This window comes from Oreochromis aureus, linkage group 3 (assembly GCF_013358895.1).
Source record: "Oreochromis aureus strain Israel breed Guangdong linkage group 3, ZZ_aureus, whole genome shotgun sequence".
Lineage (NCBI taxonomy): Eukaryota > Metazoa > Chordata > Actinopteri > Cichliformes > Cichlidae > Oreochromis > Oreochromis aureus.
In genome coordinates this window covers 129,820,033-129,833,292 of record NC_052944.1, presented here as the reverse complement: position 1 = coordinate 129,833,292, position 13,260 = coordinate 129,820,033, and the positions used below count along the sequence as shown (strand labels likewise).

The following is a 13,260-nucleotide window of genomic DNA, read 5'->3' as shown; positions in this document are numbered from 1 at the left end:
TTGCATGATGCTGTAGAGGCAGCAGCAGCAGCAACAGTTGCAGGAGACACACTGGCATCTTCATTAAAATTACACTCAACTGACTGTGTTTTATCTTCCCATTGCACTGATGGGTGGACCCTGGGTGCAGGTTGTTTGTGGAGCTGGCTCTATATGATATCCTTTTCTTGCACACTCTTGCTTTATATTGTCAATAAAATTGAAATGGTTCCAGATTTTGCTTCTTTTCTTGATGTCAATCATTTTCATTACTATACCTTTCTAGTGTGATGATGTTGTCTCTTGTTGTTGCTCCTGGCTCACTCTCTCCATCGTGCTCTGTTCCTGTGCGACTGTGAGTGTAACTACTGCCCCTCCCCCCTCTGCTGGGCAAAGTTAAGGCTGTGTTTGCGCCCCTCCACCCTCTGCTCAGCGCAAACACAAGGCTCACGTGAGGCGTTAAGTGAAAAAAAGTGAGAGAGGGTGAGAGAAAAAAAAAAAGGAAACACAGCTCCCAACAATGGTCCCGTCGTTCACGGTTCTAAGAGCTGTTTCATTTGCGACCTACACATCACTAGTGTACAGGAGGAGCACGGTTTCCTCTCAGAATATTTAGTTTAAGTTTGCAGCTCTCAGCAGAAGCCAACTTCAGCACCCAAGATGAAGACCTACTTGCCAAAATTTGCCATCAAAAAATACAGCACGTATGTCGCAATGACTGTGATTTTTGTTCACAATTATGTGCTTGACAAGGATTTAAACTGTACTTGTGATGCTGAGGGATCCTGCAATTCATACATGTGTCTACCTTTTTTTATTTTATTTGCTTTACAACTCTGGACCGACGAGCTTTTCAAGAGAGTCTGGAAATACTCATGTCGAAGCCCTATTTGCTGCAATTTTTTTGTGTTTTTTTGCATTCACTTTATGAAAGCAGTTTGCATTGGTCTGCTTTGGGTAGTGTCTGTGTTCATTGAAGGAGACTGGTTTGTTTGCTGTTGGAATACATACAAAGAACATCCACAGTTAGGCTGCAAAGACAAAAAAAACATCACAGCTGAGGAGCAAGTCCTGATTGCTAAGCTGAAAAACAAATCCATGGTGAGTAAAGTTGTTATTCTTCATACATTATACAGTACCACTCTGTGCTGCTCTGTTGAGTTATTGTTGTCTTTTACACCTTTATTTAAGATTAACCTGAATATCTGAATATATAGTGACGTTGTATTAAGTTTAATTTGCTTAAATTTCAGTTTCATGGGTGTGGTTTTTGGGGGTTTTTTTTTTGTAAATTACAAGTATATACGGAAGCGTAGAGCTGCCACCCGGGCAAAAGAAAAAAAGAAGTATATCACGTTGTAACGTGAAAAATTTATTGTTCTAACAAGATACTTTTCATGTTTGTACAATATACTATCATGTACAAACATGATAGTATATACTATATACTTTTATACTACATACTTTTCACGTTTGAACAACATAATATCACGTTATTACAATATACATAATTACCACATTCGTACAATATAATATTTATATTGTACAAACATGAAAAGTATCTTGTTAGAACAATAAACTTTTCACGTTATAACGTGATATACTTCTATTTTTCTTTTGCCTGGGTGGCAGCTCTACACTTCTGTAAGTATAAACTCATAGATGGTTAAAGTAGAATTCAGAATAGAATTCAACTTTATTGTCATTACACAATTACAAGTACAAGGTACCGAAATGCAGTTACATCTATGGTTACATCTATGGTTACAAGCACAGATAATTACAGAATCAAGTGACCAATACAGGGAACTGGATGGTTTCACAGTTCTCTGATGTAATGTTTGGGATAACACAAGCAAATTTTGTTCCTATACAGTACACCCAATGAGTTGTTTTCTGTTTGATTTTCATATAACTGTAGTCCAAATTCCCGGTCCACTCTTCTTTACAACATTGCTTCAGTTTCCTGAGGCTCACAGATATTTGTCCATGAACAGCTCTCTAGGGGCAATTCAGTCTGGTTGAGGTCTGGAGTTTGACTGGGCAATGTTGGCTCTTTTCGTTTTCAGCCAATCTGTTGGAAATTTGCTGCTGTGCTTGGAACATCTTTCCTGTTGTTTGACCCAATTTGGGGACCTTTAGCTGTCAGCCAGACAGCCTCACATAAAGAGGGTTAGCTCCTGATACCTTTCTGATCTTTTAAATTGGTACACTCCTGCAAGATAACTTAAATCTGTGGACCAGATGGTCCTGGCTGTCCCAGATTAAAGCAGATCGGGCCTTTGCTGTGACTACTCCTAAATTGTGGAACAAACTGTCCCTTCACATCAGGACCTCCGCAACACTGGACACTTGTAAAACTCATCTGAAACCCCACTTTTATTCCTTGGCTTTTAAATCAGAATGAGTTTATATTACTTTTTATTTATCTTATTTCTTACTGAAATCTTCTAATTTTATGATTCTTTTTCTTAATTTTTATCATGTCTTTATATTTTTATTTCTTTTGATTATTAAGTGTACATCACCTTGGTCAACACTGTTTTAAATGTGCTATATAAATAAATTTGACTTTGAATTCAGGATACTGTAACATACAGAGGAATTCCCGGTTCAGTCAAAGCAAGGAGCCAGTCAGGGTGCTAAACAGCCTCAAACCATCACACCTTCACCACCATGCCTGATAATTGGTTTCAGGTGTTCACTAAATGTGGTGCTGTACATTACACCAGAGATCTTGACTTTGGTCTCATTTGTTCAAAGGATGTTGTTCCAGAAGTCTTTAGTCATCATTACCTGACGAGTTTGTTGTATTCTATTCTGGTCCACTTCCATTTATTTCTCTCTCCTCTCACTTTTCACCTTCGCAACTTTATAGGTAGGACTTCATTAGCTGATGCACACCAGGTATGCTGGCTTTTGTAATTTTACTGTTATGAACTTTATCATTTGATATGCTAACTCAGGCCTCTAGAGTATGAGATTTAGTACTTGTGTATTTTTACAGTTTCGGTGAGTGTTAAACGCCTGAATTTGGGGTGAATTTGCTTGGACGATTGTAGCATTGTCTAAAACACATCTAAATGCTCCAGACCAAACTTACAAACAAAATTTTAAAGTCGAGCTCACACTTTATCACTTGACAAATTAAAACCTGAAGACAGTAACACAGCTCATAAATTAATATTTTCATACCTTTTAAACTGTCTATTGCTTTACTTAATTGTAAAGGTAGAATCTCACCAAGAAATTACAATGGATAAGATATCACTCACTCATATCACTCACAGGTGGAGAATGGTCAGGTGGAGCAACCAAGTCAAAAGAGGGAGAAACAGATGCGTTAAAAGAAATGGATACAGACAGCAATTCTTTCACATTTCACCTGTTTAACTAAATACATCCTCTTTTACAGTTTGTGATTTCAGAATATGAGTTTTAAATATCACATTTGTTGCTTCTCCTTCAGATTATTGGCTTGGGTATACTCTTGGCTGGCTTTTTGGTGGTTAGCCTTGTGTTGCCACTTGGATGGAAGAAATGCTGTGAAAAGAACAAGAAATGCTCAAGTTGCTGTGACAGAAAACTGCTATATGACCAAATGATTTTGGAGGAGGAAGAAAATGTACTCACAGAGATGATAAGAAAAGCAGCAAAAGATAAGCTGTCAGAAGAAATACAGAAAACACTCAACAGTGAACGTTGGGGGGAATCTTTTGATGTTGCTGATCATCTGATTACAAGCAGAACTCCACCAGGACGCAGGGTAACATCATGTTGCTTTTTGTTGAGTCCAGTGACTTTAAAAAAAAATATGTACACCACTTTAGTCCAGACGGGACTGAAGAACAATCATCTGCTTTTTCTGTCTCTGTAGGAAGACAGTTCTATGGAAAATCGGCAGCCAGAGGTAAATATATCATTCTGTTGTTCACCTGTTCAGGTTTGATTTTAATTATTTTGTTTTGGACCTACAAAAGTAGTTTTACATTCTGTATTATTTAAGCTCGTGGTTTAGGGTCCCAATTAGATTTGCTCAGGAACATAATTTCTTATCATCACTTTGTCTCTTCTGTGCTGACTTTGCTTTGTTTGTATTCTATTCAAACTTAAGTAATCTAAGTTGTGTGTGTGTTTTATACGTAAACAGGGGGGCCCCCTAAAGGATGAGCATGTTTGACAAAGATGCACAACAACAATGTGAGGAAAGTATCGCCACTGCCATTCTTATCAGAATTCAAGTTTCATTTTCAGTTTATAACAAAAAATATGTATAGTACATCACAAGTGAAAATATATTTTCACTTGTAATATCTTAAAGATTATAGTAAAATTTTTATGTTATCCTTATAAATACCATGTTACGGTGACACATGTATGTTTTTCTATAATTCAAAGCTTTTTATATGTCACATGAGTGTAGATTTTTAATGGTGCTTATTTTAACGTGTGAACTTGTTATAAGAATCATCTACAGAAAGCTTTTGAGTCACGCATGACTTTGTAGTTGACAACTTGCCTCTAGGCGCCTTGCAGCCTTTCGTTGCCTTGGGAACCCCTTAAGATATTTACCATCCTTTTATATTTGAATCAACTGTAGTCTTCACTCTTGCTGGTGGCCACATTATCACTCTGTTTAGACCCCAAAGTTTAACTTTTGACCTGCTCACTTCACACTGACGTTGGCTATTTTGCTTCGTGTTGCTTTCTGTGTGACCATATCTTTAAGCTTATGTCACCCTTTTTAACTGAGTAGTCCAAAATCAGTCAAATCCGCAGTAATCTGTCATTCAAGGTCAAGTAAGAACAAATATTTGAGAATCTAGTCTCGTTGGGTTAAGTTAGGATCGTAAGGAGACTGGCAGTGGTAACTCAACTTAAAGAATGAAAAAACCTCCACTCAGAATGAGACACTAACAACAACTTAAAGGAAAAAAAAGTGATTTGAGTGTATTCAACATTTAAATGGTCCAAAACATAGATGTGAACAAAACATTTAAATCATTTCAACATGTAATCTTCAACAATGTGCAATATATCACTTACAGTGTCCATAAATGTATTAGGTAGGCTGTCCGTTCAGTTCAGTGCACTTAGTATTCAGTGTTCTTAATAAGTTTTAATTGTCTTTAGTCACTGGTTTGCTACGGAAACTAAGGAATCGTTAGCAGCTTCTACGACAAACATCACATCTTTGACAAACATATCCTGACTGGTTTTATACTGAGAAACTGGACTGTGAATCACAACTTAATCTGCAACTGTGAGACTCACCAGGATATTCTTCAAAGAAAACGGTGTTCCTCAGGGCTCTGTGCTGGGCCCTAAATTATCCATATTATATATAAATGACATATGTAGTGTTTGCAAGCTGTTAAAATGTGCATTATTTGCTGATGATACCACTCTGTATTGCTCAGGTAAAAAAAATAGAACAGCTTCTGAGTACAGTGGAAAAGGAGTTAAATAAAAAAAAAAAAAAAAGGTTTGATATAACTAAGTTATTTTTAAATATAAACAAAGCAAAATTTATTATTTTTGGCACTAGACAAATGAAAAATGTCTCTAAAATCAAAGTTGATGGAATTAAAATTGAAAGAGTGTATGAGAATAAATTTCTTGCAGTGATAATTAATGGTAAGCTAAGCTGAAAGTCTCAGAAAAACCATGTGAAAACAAAAATGTCAAAAACTATTTTCATTCTCTACAAAACAAAGTATGTTCTCAACAACAAATCAGTATACACACTTTATTGTACTCTGTTGCTTCCATATATAACTTATTGTCTGGAGATATGGGGTAATGCATATAAAACAAATACTCTTCCTATTTTCAAGTCACAAAAAAGAGCTATAAGAATTATAAATCAATCAAACTATATAGAACCAACTTACATTTTGTTTATTAATCTAAATACCCTGAAATTTTATGATTTATTGAATATAAAATGGCACAGATAATGTATAAAGCACAAAATAACTTGCTTTGTCGCAGTACTCAGAAGCTGTTTAAAGTCAGAGAGAGTCTCAGTGATTTGAAATGATGTTGATGTGATGATGAGATGATGAAATGTGTTTCTGTTAGAGGAGTTAACCTGTGGAATAGTTATGACAGTGAATTTAAAAGGTGTAGTTAATGGTTTAAAACATGTTTAAAAATAGAGTATTAGAAAAATATAAATCAAGAATGAAAAGAGCAAAAATAATAATGCTGAAACTCTTGGTTGTTTTGCTTTGATTTAGTTACTTATCTAAGGTGGGAAGTTTTTGTTTTGTTGTTGTTTTGTTTGTTTGTTTGTTTGTTTGTTTGTTTGTTTTTTGCATTGCTTTGTTTTATTCTTTGCTTCGAGCCCTGTGTACAGAAGCTGCATGCTAAAAGATCTTTTGTTAAAATGGTTGGCGTAATATGCACATGCTTCAGCCAATACCTTTTGATTAGCCTTGTCTATAGAAAACAATATGAAATGAAATAAAAATTAAAAATAATCATTCTTAGTGAGTGTGATCAAATGACTTTATGATTCTAAAAATGGTTTGTGTTTAGATTACTAGTGACATTTGTAATCTTGACAGCCTCTAAATGTGTTATTCAATTTTCATTGCAATTTAATTAGCATGACGCCAAATTAGAGCAACAGTTTCCTTAAGGCACTTAATACTGTAAGGTAAAGACTTTTCAATAATAGGGAATCAAGAAAAGAAGCAAGTTAGGGCAGAGCAAGAATGAAATTGTCAAAGTTGAAAAAAGAAGAATGTTGTGTTACATTCAGTTAGAACAGGCTCCGGGCTGAGGACAGGCTGAGACAGGCTATGGGTGGAAGGGAAGGAGTTATCAGATGAATGGGAAAGTACAGCTGAAGTAGTTATGGAAACTGTTACTGTCAGGTTGCTGGGTCATTGTCCCAGCATTTTGAGTTCATTTTGTATTTATGATTCCCTTTGCTCCTCTTTGGAAGTGTTTAAGTTCCAGCTTTTACAGCTAGTGCTCTGGAATGCACACAAAGCCTTTTACAGCCTACTGAAGATCATGCATCCTATCACTACACAATCGATTATACACCTCTAAGCATATATGGGTAGATATTTCTAAGCATAAATGACAATCACATTACAAATCCAACATAAACTAGCATTTATTATAATGTTTTGCAAAAGTGAAGGACATTTTATTCTTCTTTTGCGGCTGGTTTGGTGAATTGGTGAGGACAACGACATTTACAGTTTTGGAATCTGTGAGATCTCTATTTCAAACCAGGTGTAGTTTGTTCGGTTAGCTGTGACACCGTGCTAACGAGGCTCCGTTGTGTTGGTTTACTGAAATTTTGCGAAGTGACGTAACTGCTCTTTTAACTGTTTAGTGTCTTCGCTTTGTTTGGTGGTTTTAGAAATGGTTTAGATGAGGTTTTACATGAGATTCAGAGGTTTCTGTGGATACTACACATGTTGGGGATTAAATTTTCGGACCCCATGTTATAACCGATTAAACGCAATGGCATCGCTTTTGCCCCCGGTACCGGGCGTGGGGCTTAAGTGGTTAAGAGGTGTGGGTAAGTTACTTTAAAATAGCAACTTAGTTACATTACTAGTTACTTCTATCAAAAGTAAATCAGTTACTTCAAGTTATTTGTTACTTTCAAAGTAACTAGTTACTAGGGAAAGTAACTTTGGTTTTACTCAGATTTCTCTTATTAATGTGTTGCTTCCCCAACTGGATACCCAGCAAGGATGCCAGTCTTCTAGCTTGCTTACATAACCTGTCACAAGTGCACTGTGCCACCTACCAATAGTAAGGAAAAAATAATGTGCATGTTTCCACGAGAGAAATCCCACGCCTGGACTGTCATCGACTGCCGCTATGGTTCTAGCCTACATCACAGTGTCACATGCGCTTTTTATATCCAACACGGAAACTACAGTCGTGGTGATTTCGGTTGTGATATTTTCATAAACTATTTATTTACCACATCAATAAAAAGCATGGCAGGGCTACATATTGACAACCTTTAAAAAGTGAAAGGAGACAGAAAGACAGGTGAGAAAGAATAGAACTTAATTGACTTTTTGATGGCATTTTACACACAGTAGTGGTACAGAATCCAGAAAATGTGGGAAAATACTGGCATCATATACAGTACTTACTTCTGAAGAAATTATGATGGGACCCTGAAAAAAATTACTATGTACAGTAATAAACTTTGCTAGACCCGCCCCTGCACAGTTACCAGCTGTCAGCTACACAGAAAAGGATGCTGGTGTTATTTGTCTCTCAGAAACAGCTCATAACTTCCCTTCAACTCATTCATGTCACCTAAAAGGTAAACCTGTTTCTCCATCACCTGTTCAGCTCTGATGATTCATCTTCATGTTTCCCTCTCACCACATATCCAAACTGATATCATGACCAGCAGCTTTTACAGCTGTGGCTCCAGCAAACATAGGTTGATACTAGAAAGTAATATTAAATAAATTCTAACAACAGCTGATCAAGCTTAAACCTACTGCTGTTGTTTAGCGTGACATCTGCTGTTATTTTCTTTCTGGCGCAAAGTGAGCGATAAACAAACAAGAGAGAAAAGCCGATCAGCTGATCTTTGATCAGTTTTATGATTGAAGTAGCAACAGGAGAGAGAGGGGAGAGAATGAGAGAAGAAGAGGCAGCTGTGCAGCGTAAAGACACAGGAATAACTCCAGCTTTGTGTCTTTTTCATTCTAGCTGAAATCCGGGACAAACTGCGTTCCTTCTCAGCTCAATACGAAACGCGTAATATTTTCTCTGAATACGAGACGATTACGTTTTTTACTGGACGGTAAAAAGGCCAGCCTCCACCACTTGCTTATGTTACTAAATCTGTGGAAGCTCCACCATAGCCACCACCAAACAATTTTACACATCTGCTAACCAGAACGCCGTTTACTAACGTGTGACATCATTCCCAGGTCCGTGTTCCGATTTCCGAGGTAAGTCGAATGTAACACATGAAGTAACAAATAACGACCCTATCTAAATCCCAGTAACGATTAACGCATTCCTGATTTTGGCATAATAACTAGTTACCGTGCTCGTTACCACCATAACATAGTTACTGTAACGCGTTACTTAATAACGCGATAGTTCCAACACTGCTTTTAACAAAACAATACTAGAATGCCAGACATCAAGCTGTAGTTCTTAAGGAACGTCTATTGCTCTGTGCTATTCTAGGGTGGTTTGGGGGTCCTCAATACTCAGGTTACCAGCCTAGGACCCCAGACGCTGCTGGTCCGATGCGGCGTCCAACCATCAGTGGGTGAACCAACCCCAGGACAAAATTTGTACCCTTAGACATCAACCTGCAGTTCTTAACAAAAGTCTCTTGCTCTAGTGCCCAGACACTGGAATAATTTTGCATGAGTGCTGTTTAAATTAGCGAACAGATGATTTAGGGTTCGTCCAATATGCACACTTGGGTGTAACAGGTGGTGCTTACCTTTAAAATTCTGTTAGACCTGTCCTCTGTTCGCCTCATTTCACGACCCCATGATTACGCCTAATTTGTCTCTCTCAGCCAATTTGGATCCGGGTCACAGGCACCAATTATCGACCCCAATTCCTTTGTCCTCAGGCTTTTCAGAGAAGATGCAAACTCAGTGTAATCAAAACATATGCATTCACTTTATTCAATACAATCTTTTTCAATAACACCTTCAGGAAGGGAGATGTGCACAGCGTGAAAGCCTTCTGCAGATCTACTGCATTACTGACAGGATGAGTGTGATATACTCTGCACCCCCACTCCTCACAGTTTAATTTCTCCAGACAGTCTGACCTAAAGCACAGTGTTAGATTTGTATTGTGATTGTCATTTATGCTTAGAAATATCTACTTATATATTCTTAGAGTTTTATAATTAGGTGTAGTGATAGGAGGTTTGATCCTTAATAGTCTGCAAGCTTTGTGTGCATTCCAGAGCTCTCTGACTTTCACACCCACATTTTAGGAGCACGGGAGAGGTCGTACCTTGTCTTATTGTTTTATGGTAGGATAAACGTATCTATGTCTGTTTTAGGCTAAGTGCCTTTTGTTTAGATGGACGGCTCTGGGGAGTCTTCCTGGGGTCACAGTTTGACCCCCACACACAGATACACACATACACACACACACACAAGGTATTCTGTGTTCACATGTATACCTATATAAGAGGTCATATGTTAATGAACCTATGCATATTCATGTAACCACAATAAAAGGAGTGCTATGGGGAACCTGACTGAGAGTCTGACGGAGGTCAAGTAGGTGGAACGACACTTGGCTCCAGGCAGGCCTCCCTCATGCATGAGTAACCCAAAGGACTTTGCCTACTTCGTGTCTTGCTTGCTGTGTAACCACATTGCCTTTAACGTTCCAGCGAATAGGTTTAAGCTACAAACCTATCACACAGTATACATGAAAACAAAGCAGCACACATTCAACCATCTTCATCATGTCAGGAGTCATCATCAAAGTGTCAATCAATGAACAGATGATGGATCGATAACTGCAGCTGGATTGTGTTTGTTCTCTCCATCAGATTCCTGTCAACTCACAATCGACACAAACACAGTGAACACAAACCTCCAACTGTCTGACAATGGTCAGGCTCCTGCCTGTATCAGAGACGCTGACTCCATGAGCTGCTCGCTGCCTCAGACCTTCTGGCGTGGCCTTGTTGGTGCTCCCAAAGACTCGTTTAGCCACTAAAGCTGATCCGGCCTTTGCGCTCCACATCATGACTGGAATTCCCAGCCTGAGGATCCCAGAAGATTTGAAATCTCTCAGCTTCCATTTGTTTGGCTTTTTCTAAGTGCTAATGCCTTTTTTCTGTTTGAAGATCCAGGATTGTTTGTGTGCTGGATTCATAATGTGTACATATGTACAAACTGAGACAGCTTTATTCAGCGCACAGTCTGTCCTGTGATTGGCTGGAGCACACAGTTGATGCTTGTTTGTTTGAAAGGACAGAGATGGACCTTTTTCTTTTTCCTTCTTTCCTTCCTTTTTGTGTCCTGTTATTTCACTGTGTGCAGAGAGGAAATCTGTTCCTACTGATCTTCCTGCTGTACAGGAAGGAGTTTCATCAGCACAGTTCATTCCTGTGATCACAGTCATGACTCTGTTATGTTGCTAAGCTACTGTTCCATGTACGGACTTTTTTAGTTTTCTTTCTGTGACCTCTGCCCAGAGTGGATTTTTCCACTTTATCTGTGACAGTTACACAAATGCAATTCTTCACCATCACTCTGACTCATTGACTGTTTGCAGCAAGATATTTTAAATGGTTTTTCTCATTTGTACATGTTCCCTAATATATATACATATATGTATGTATATATATATACATACATATATATAATTTCTGTAATATTTACTCCTCTAATATTCACAGCTCTGCTCCACAAACACAACACGTCAGGAGTTATTCTTTAATTTGTGTAGTCAGATCTTTTCTTCCGGGAGCGAATCAAACCTGATCCTGCTGTTTGTTCCTCCTGACATGTGTCTGAGTATAAATGCAGTCTTTGCTCATTAACTGCTGCTGTCCTGCTTCTAAGTTCACCTGCTTTAGTTTAAAGGTGACATGAATCCATGTGAAGCTTTCATTGAGAGCAAACACTGAGAATCTTTCATCTTAGCAGTAGGATTTACATTAAAAGATAAACAAATTAAGTTTGAGTGAAAATATAAATTTTTGGACTCTCTGGTCAACTGATTCAGTGACTCCAATGACTTAAGAAACCCGATTCACTTTGGTGAGTGACTCATTAAAACTCGATTCAGTAAAAAGAATCGAATTTACCATCACTAGTTTAGACCTGCTGGCTGTCAATGGGCTTCATTCCATTTCAGACTGCCGGTGGTCGCTGTGATCTAAACTCAACATGGCTCCTGTGTTAGAAGAGCCTCTGATTTTAAATTTGCACATTGAATAGTTTCTTTGCAACACTATGGAGCTACCAGCCCAGTATATGTAGCCCACAGTAGATGGAGTTATCAAGCTGCACTGACAAACATCAGGACTCATGTGATCCCTACATGTGGACCTTTCACACATGGATCCAAGTGCAGATTCAACTCTGCATTACATTTGACTTCAGCTGTTACACACTTTCATTTTCTAGCTGTGTCACTTCCTGCTTTTTGGATCAGAGAGTTTATCCATGTCCACAAATGTTTGGCTGCATATTTGTATCATCTATATTTTCCAGTCTTCATACAGCCGATATTTCATGTGGACTCCAATCTGCCACCTGCCATCACGTTTTCAGGGTTCATTCAGTGTTGAAATGTAGGACAAACAGCAGCACATGTTCTCTAAATGTTTGCAGTCATTTTAAATGAAGCTGATACTACATGAGACATTTTCCACATTTATTGTCTTTGAACAGAGAATAATAAAGCCATCAAACATATACAGGCTGTGCAAATACAAACTTCTGTGGTGCATTTGATGACCTGCAGAGGAGAACAAGTCGGGCTTTTCAGCCCTAACACAACCTCTTTGTTCTCAATACTACAAAACCTTCAAAGGCTGATATGCAAGTTTGCATGAATCACCAACACAGTTGTGTTTGTTTCTAGTATAGTTATAAATAAGCTGATCAAATATCTGCTGACTGATTAGATCCAGTATCTATTACAGATGAACTGGATATCACAGCATGTTGTTAATCCGTCATATCAAACTAAACAGTGTTGCTGGTGTAAATATCCTCCAATAAAGTCAGATGAGGGCTGCTGTTGCCAGGTAACAATGATGTCACACTGGTTCTTCTGATCTTTAGCATCGTAGCGCTCGGAGTCTGATGTTGGCTCATGTGTTGTCAGACACCAACATGACGTTCTACTAGTCAAGGCCTCACCTTAACCCACTGATGCTGATCACACAGACCCACTAATAGAACTGTTTGATCAGGTTTATGCAGCGTCACCATTAATGTCACATTTAATCACATTTACATTACAAGCCCACTACAACCATTATCAACATGTTAAATTACATTATACATCTGCACTGATTTAAAGTATTTTAACCTGGTTCATTTTTCCACCTTAACAGTTTATAACTAAAATCAAACAAGATATTTGACCCTCAAAAAAATGTACCAACAAATAATTTTGCAATAAAATATTTATTTTTCAGCTTTTCCAAGTGAAATCAAACAAGTGTGTTTAACAGTGAAACCAGAGTGGAAGCTGCTCATATAGAGTCCAACCCAGGCTAAAGTAAGTTGAGTAGAGCAGCATCATCAAAGTGTCGGCTCTCTG

General features: G+C 38.0%; 1 long non-coding RNA gene across 2 annotated transcripts; it reads left to right on the top strand.

Moving 5' to 3' along the window:
• The first annotated feature begins 486 nt into the window (after positions 1-486).
• Positions 487-4,247, top strand: LOC120438082. Of its 2 annotated transcripts, XR_005611649.1 has the most exons (5): positions 487-1,080; positions 2,858-2,886; positions 3,449-3,745; positions 3,857-3,889; positions 4,130-4,247. It is a non-coding gene; the product is annotated as an uncharacterized LOC120438082 (long non-coding RNA). The 2 variants fall into 2 exon arrangements; XR_005611648.1 differs by lacking the exon at positions 2,858-2,886 and having other exon boundaries at positions 496-1,080.
• The last annotated feature ends 9,013 nt before the right edge of the window (positions 4,248-13,260 follow it).